This window comes from Channa argus, unplaced genomic scaffold (assembly GCF_033026475.1).
Source record: "Channa argus isolate prfri unplaced genomic scaffold, Channa argus male v1.0 Contig043, whole genome shotgun sequence".
In the NCBI taxonomy this organism is placed as follows: domain Eukaryota; kingdom Metazoa; phylum Chordata; class Actinopteri; order Anabantiformes; family Channidae; genus Channa; species Channa argus.
In genome coordinates, this window is record NW_027125262.1 from 210,693 (window position 1) to 217,500 (window position 6,808).

General features: G+C 44.0%; 5 non-coding genes across 5 annotated transcripts; all 5 read right to left on the bottom strand.

The window, feature by feature from the left end:
* Positions 1 to 1,055: 1,055 nt before the first annotated feature.
* On the bottom strand, positions 1,056 to 1,142 carry trnay-gua (transfer RNA tyrosine (anticodon GUA)). Its single transcript is given in 2 exon segments — positions 1,056 to 1,091; positions 1,106 to 1,142. It is a non-coding gene; the product is annotated as a tRNA-Tyr (tRNA).
* A 1,126-nt stretch (positions 1,143 to 2,268) lies between these two features.
* trnas-aga (transfer RNA serine (anticodon AGA)) lies at positions 2,269 to 2,350 on the bottom strand. The gene has a single exon. It is a non-coding gene; the product is annotated as a tRNA-Ser (tRNA).
* A 1,289-nt stretch (positions 2,351 to 3,639) lies between these two features.
* trnay-gua (transfer RNA tyrosine (anticodon GUA)) lies at positions 3,640 to 3,726 on the bottom strand. The gene is given in 2 exon segments: positions 3,640 to 3,675; positions 3,690 to 3,726. It is a non-coding gene; the product is annotated as a tRNA-Tyr (tRNA).
* Positions 3,727 to 4,561: 835 nt separating this feature from the next.
* Positions 4,562 to 4,643, bottom strand: trnas-aga (transfer RNA serine (anticodon AGA)). Its single transcript has one exon. It is a non-coding gene; the product is annotated as a tRNA-Ser (tRNA).
* A 1,289-nt stretch (positions 4,644 to 5,932) lies between these two features.
* On the bottom strand, positions 5,933 to 6,019 carry trnay-gua (transfer RNA tyrosine (anticodon GUA)). The gene is given in 2 exon segments: positions 5,933 to 5,968; positions 5,983 to 6,019. It is a non-coding gene; the product is annotated as a tRNA-Tyr (tRNA).
* Positions 6,020 to 6,808: the final 789 nt, after the last annotated feature.

Genomic DNA, 6,808 nt, shown 5'->3' on the forward strand with positions numbered 1-6,808 from the left:
CTCTTGCCTGCTTCCTGCTGCCAGAGACCTGGCAGCGCTTCCTCTCACATAGCTGAGCCACATTTGGCTTGAGCGAGGAAGCAGTTGACACCCTCACTATGGCTTGAAGAAGATCGTCAGTAAGTCTCGACCTGTACTTGGACTTTTTGAAGTTATAGAAAAACTTTTTGCACAAATATGTGCTCCCAAAAAGGCACAGGCTCAGGGGAGCCGGGGGTCAATTTTATCGACTGCGACCGGGCTGTTCATTATCAGCTGGGACAACATTAATTATTTATTATATAAAACAATGGGATGCAGCCATGGAGGCGTTATTCACTGGCTTTTAGTTTCTATAATAACCCCATGGATTCAGCTGTACGTCCTACCCAACACCGATGTTCTGTTGCTTATGTAACCGAGGCAGGTAAGCCTTTGATGAGGCTCCAGCCTGACTCCGAAGCGGGACGGCGGGCGGGAGCTGGCTGAATGGCCCCATTGAAGGTCCACACCCATTAGTGACATCGTCAACGGAACGTCGGTGTTGGTCCTTAACGGCGGTAACATTGACTTCGTCCAGCTCGAAGTCAAACATTCTCATTTCAAACACAGTAACAAGTAGGAATTCTATGACGGCTATGTGATGTTACACGAGCGCCTCCATAGTTGTGCAATGTTTCTCTGCTTGCATCAACCCCGGCTGATGGCCCGCCCTCGGGAGCCATATAGTCCAGTGTGATTGGTAGGTTCGTTCAGCTCCAGCTTGCACAAAAAAAGGAACCTTCTGCACACAACGCGGGAAAGTGCCATTCGTATAGAACTCGCTGGCCGCACTAAAGATTAAACTTTCATATCGTCCTGAGGGCCACAAAATATTGTCTCGCAGGCCGCAAGTTTGAGAACCCTGTTTTAATCCATGGTCAAAAGCAGTCCTGTAAATTGGAGCAGGAGCTTTGGTGAGTAAAGGCAACATGTTGCAGAGCTTTGAAAAAATGTCCTTGCAGCGGGAGATGTTAGTATAGGGACAAGTAGCCATGGCGTTAGAGCAGTACCTGGACTGTTCCGCCAAAATATTCTCCTTCGAGCCGGAGTTGAACCAGCGACCTAAGGATCCCAGCTGACTAACCTACAGTCCTCCGCTCTACCAACTGAGCTATCGAAGGGTGGGGAAGGACTTGTTCTACGTACCTCTAATCCAGAAGATTAGAGGTAAGAAGATTAGGTGCCAAGTCCAGCTGACAAAAGATGTCAATGACATTTAGTTTAACAGACTAACGTGGTTGGAATGCGGATCCACTATGGTGTAATGTAATTGCTCACTGTAGTTTGTTTTGGTCAGCATGGCATTTTTTTAGGACTATTCAGACTTTACAATGCAGATGTTCCCAACACTTTCATAAATGGTACTGAAAAACTAGCTAGGGACACTGGTTGAAAAGGGAATTTTAAGGGGGGGGGAAGAAAAAAGAAGAGAGGAAGGGGGGAAGAGAAACAGAAAGAAAAGGAGAAAAATTCAATATAAAATCCATAATACACAGTAACAGTAACACAGAAAATGTCAATACTTCAGCATACATTGAGATATGGTTCAAATTCATTTTAAACATGAATTAGGGCAAATCATTAGAATCACATCTTAATATAAACACCTCAACCACCCATTATTACCTCAATATAAACACATAGTAGGGTGACAGATTCTATTAATAATCTCTTAATGAAAACTGGTATATGAAACCCAGCAAATGAAATACTGATTGTGCACCTAACAAACTCTTGCCAGGATTTGCACCTGGAGTCTTCCACCCAAAGGATGGATGTGTTGCTATTACACCACAAGAGTTGAGTTTTTTTCCCCAAATTTTTTTAAAGAGAGAGTGCAAACACAACAACTAAAAACTATATACAATAACAATTTAAAACCTGTCTATATACAAAACCCCAAAACACTAACAAATTACACCATCCCTGGATTAGGTGCCAAGTCCAGCTGACAAAAGATTTTAATGACATTTAGTTTAAAAGGCTAATGTGGTTGGAAGGCGGATCCACTATGTTGCAATGTAATTGCTCACTGTAGTTTGTTTTGGTCAGCATGGTATTTGTTTAGGACTATTCAGCCTTTACAATGTGCAGCAGCATATTCATTAATATACAGTACAATGCCTCAGCAGATGTTCCCAACACTTTCCCAATTGGTACTGAAAAACAAGCTAGGAACACAACACTAATTATGCAATGGTCAATCAAGAACCTTATCCAAGGTAAAACAACATCAGGGGAACTTCACATTGTTGGCAGGATTCGAACCTGCGCGGGGAGACCCCAATGGATTTCTAGTCCATCGCCTTAACCACTCGGCCACAACAACACTCCTGGAGGCTCACGCGAAGGTGGCTCGGCCACCGTCTGTTGATTCCAGGGGTCTCAAACTCAAATTACCTGAGGGCTGCAGGACGCAGAGTCTGGGTGTGGCTGGGCTGCATCAGGTATTCCACTGAAAAAGCTTTGTTCAAAAAATCTAATCTTCTCAAACATCACTACTAACAGTTCTTTAACTATAATGGGTTCTTTTGAACATGAACGTTTTTTCTAAACATGGCTTCTCTTGCCTGCTTCCTGCTGCCAGAGACCTGGCAGCGCTTCCTCTCACATAGCTGAGCCACATTTGGCTTGAGCGAGGAAGCAGTTGACACCCTCACTATGGCTTGAAGAAGATCGTCAGTAAGTCTCGACCTGTACTTGGACTTTTTGAAGTTATAGAAAAACTTTTTGCACAAATATGTGATCCCAAAAAGGCACAGGCTCAGGGGAGCCGGGGGTCAATTTTCTCGACAGCGACCGGGCTGTTCATTATCAGCTGGGACAACATTAATTATTTATTATATAAAACAATGGGATGCAGCCATGGAGGCGTGATTCACTGGCTTTTAGTTTCTATAATAACCCCATGGATTCAGCTGTACGTCCTACCCAACACCGATGTTCTGTTGCTTATGTAACCGAGGCAGGTAAGCCTTTGATGAGGCTCCAGCCTGACTCCGAAGCGGGACGGCGGGCGGGAGCTGGCTGAATGGCCCCATTGAAGGTCCACACCCATTAGTGACATCGTCAACGGAACGTCGGTGTTGGTCCTTAACGGCGGTAACATTGACTTCGTCCAGCTCGAAGTCAAACATTCTCATTTCAAACACAGTAACAAGTAGGAATTCTATGACGGCTATGTGATGTTACACGAGCGCCTCCATAGTTGTGCAATGTTTCTCTGCTTGCATCAACCCCGGCTGATGGCCCGCCCTCGGGAGCCATATAGTCCAGTGTGATTGGTAGGTTCGTTCAGCTCCAGCTTGCACAAAAAAAGGAACCTTCTGCACACAACGCGGGAAAGTGCCATTCGTATAGAACTCGCTGGCCGCACTAAAGATTAAACTTTCATATCGTCCTGAGGGCCACAAAATATTGTCTCGCAGGCCGCAAGCTTGAGAACCCTGTTTTAATCCATGGTCAAAAGCAGTCCTGTAAATTGGAGCAGGAGCTTTGGTGAGTAAAGGCAACATGTTGCAGAGCTTTGAAAAAATGTCCTTGCAGCGGGAGATGTTAGTATAGGGACAAATAGCCATGGCGTTAGAGCAGTACCTGGACTGTTCCGCCAAAATGTTCTCCTTCGAGCCGGAGTTGAACCAGCGACTTAAGGATCCCAGCTGACTAACCTACAGTCCTCCGCTCTACCAACTGAGCTATCGAAGGGTGGGGAGGGACTTGTTCTACGTACTTCTAATGCAGAAGATGGTAAAAATCCATGTACGTACGTAACCATCTTTTAGTTACACCGGCTTATGCTTGTCTCTGGATTAGGTGCCAAGTCCAGCTGACAAAAGATGTCAATGACATTTAGTTTAACAGACTAACGTGGTTGGAATGCGGATCCACTATGGTGTAATGTAATTGCTCACTGTAGTTTGTTTTGGTCAGCATGGCATTTTTTTAGGACTATTCAGACTTTACAATGCAGATGTTCCCAACACTTTCATAAATGGTACTGAAAAACTAGCTAGGGACACTGGTTGAAAAGGGAATTTTAAGGGGGGGGGAAGAAAAAAGAAGAGAGGAAGGGGGGAAGAGAAACAGAAAGAAAAGGAGAAAAATTCAATATAAAATCCATAATACAAATAATACATACATATAATAAAAACTATATACAATAACAATTTAAAACCTGTCTATATACAAAACCCCAAAACACTAACAAATTACACCATCCCTGGATTAGGTGCCAAGTCCAGCTTACAAAAGATGTTAATGACATTTAGTTTAACAGGCTAATGTGGTTGGAAGGCGGATCCACTATGTTGCAATGTAGTTGCTAACTGTAGTTTGTTTTGGTCAGCATGGTATTTGTTTAGGACTATTCAGCCTTTACAATGTGCAGCAGCAGATTCATTAATATACAGTACAATGCCTCAGCAGATGTTCCCAACACTTTCCCAATTCGTACTGAAAAACAAGCTAGGAACACAACACTAATTATGCAATGGTCAATCAAGAACCTTATCCAAGGTAAAACAACATCAGGGGAACTTCACGTTGTTGGCAGGATTCGAACCTGCGCGGGGAGACCCCAGTGGATTTCTAGTCCATCGCATTAACCACTCGGCCACAACAACACTCCTGGAGGCTCATGCGAAGGTGGCTAGGCCACCGTCTGTTGATTCCAGGGGTCTCAAACTCAAATTACCTGAGGGCTGCAGGACGCAGAGTCTGGGTGTGGCTGGGCTGCATCAGGTATTCCACTGAAAAAGCTTTGTTCAAAAAATCTAATCTTCTCAAACATCACTACTAACAGTTCTTTAACTATAATGGGTTCTTTTGAACATGAACGGTTTTTCTAAACATGGCTTCTCTTGCCTGCTTCCTGCTGCCAAAGACCTGGCAGCGCTTCCTCTCACATAGCTGAGCCACATTTGGCTTGAGCGAGGAAGCAGTTGACACCCTCACTATGGCTTGAAGAAGATCGTCAGTAAGTCTCGACCTGTACTTGGACTTTTTGAAGTTATAGAAAAACTTTTTGCACAAATATGTGCTCCCAAAAAGGCACAGGCTCAGGGGAGCCGGGGGTCAATTTTCTCGACAGCGACCGGGCTGTTCATTATCAGCTGGGACAACATTAATTATTTATTATATAAAACAATGGGATGCAGCCATGGAGGCGTGATTCACTGGCTTTTAGTTTCTATAATAACCCCATGGATTCAGCTGTACGTCCTACCCAACACCGATGTTCTGTTGCTTATGTAACCGAGGCAGGTAAGCCTTTGATGAGGCTCCAGCCTGACTCCGAAGCGGGACGGCGGGCGGGAGCTGGCTGAATGGCCCCATTGAAGGTCCACACCCATTACTGACATCGTCAACGGAACGTCGGTGTTGGTCCTTAACGGCGGTAACATTGACTTCGTCCAGCTCGAAGTCAAACATTCTCATTTCAAACACAGTAACAAGTAGGAATTCTATGACGGCTATGTGATGTTACACGAGCGCCTCCATAGTTGTGCAATGTTTCTCTGCTTGCATCAACCCCGGCTGATGGCCCGCCCTCGGGAGCCATATAGTCCAGTGTGATTGGTAGGTTCGTTCAGCTCCAGCTTGCACAAAAAAAGGAACCTTCTGCACACAACGCGGGAAAGTGCCATTCGTATAGAACTCGCTGGCCGCACTAAAGATTAAACTTTCATATCATCCTGAGGGCCACAAAATATTGTCTCGCAGGCCGCAAGCTTGAGAACCCTGTTTTAATCCATGGTCAAAAGCAGTCCTGTAAATTGGAGCAGGAGCTTTGGTGAGTAAAGGCAACATGTTGCAGAGCTTTGAAAAAATGTCCTTGCAGCGGGAGATGTTAGTATAGGGACAAGTAGCCATGGCGTTAGAGCAGTACCTGGACTGTTCCGCCAAAATGTTCTCCTTCGAGCCGGAGTTGAACCAGCGACCTAAGGATCCCAGCTGACTAACCTACAGTCCTCCGCTCTACCAACTGAGCTATCGAAGGGTGGGGAGGGACTTGTTCTACGTACCTCTAATCCAGAAGATTAGAGGTAAGAAGATTAGGTGCCAAGTCCAGCTGACAAAAGATGTCAATGACATTTAGTTTAACAGACTAACGTGGTTGGAAGGCGATTCCACTATGGTGTAATGTAACTGCTCACTGTAGTTTGTTTTGGTCAGCATGGCATTTTTTTAGGAATATTCAGACTTTACAATGCAGATCTTCCCAACACTTTCCTAAATGGTACTGAAAAACTAGCTAGGGACACTGGTTGAAAAGGGAATTTTAAGGGGGGGGAAGAAAAAAGAAGAGAGGAAGGGGGGAAGAGAAACAGAAAGAAAAGGAGAAAAATTCAATATAAAATCCATAATACACAGTAACAGTAACACAGAAAGTGTCAATACTTCAGCATACATTGAGATATGGTTCAAATTCATTTTAAACATGAATTAGGGCAAATCATTAGAATCACATCTTAATATAAACACCTCAACCACCCATTATTACCTCAATATAAACACATAGTAGGGTGACAGATTCTATTAAAAATCTCTTAATGAAAACTGGTATATGAAACCCAGCAAATGAAATACTGATTGTGCACCTAACACACTCTTGCCAGGATTTGCACCTGGAGTCTTCCACCCAAAGGATGGATGTGTTGCTATTACACCACAAGAGTTGAGTTTTTTTCCCCAAATTTTTTTAAAGAGAGAGTGCAAACACAACAACTAAAAACTATATACAATAACAATTTAAAACCTGTCTATATACAAAACCCCAAAACACTAA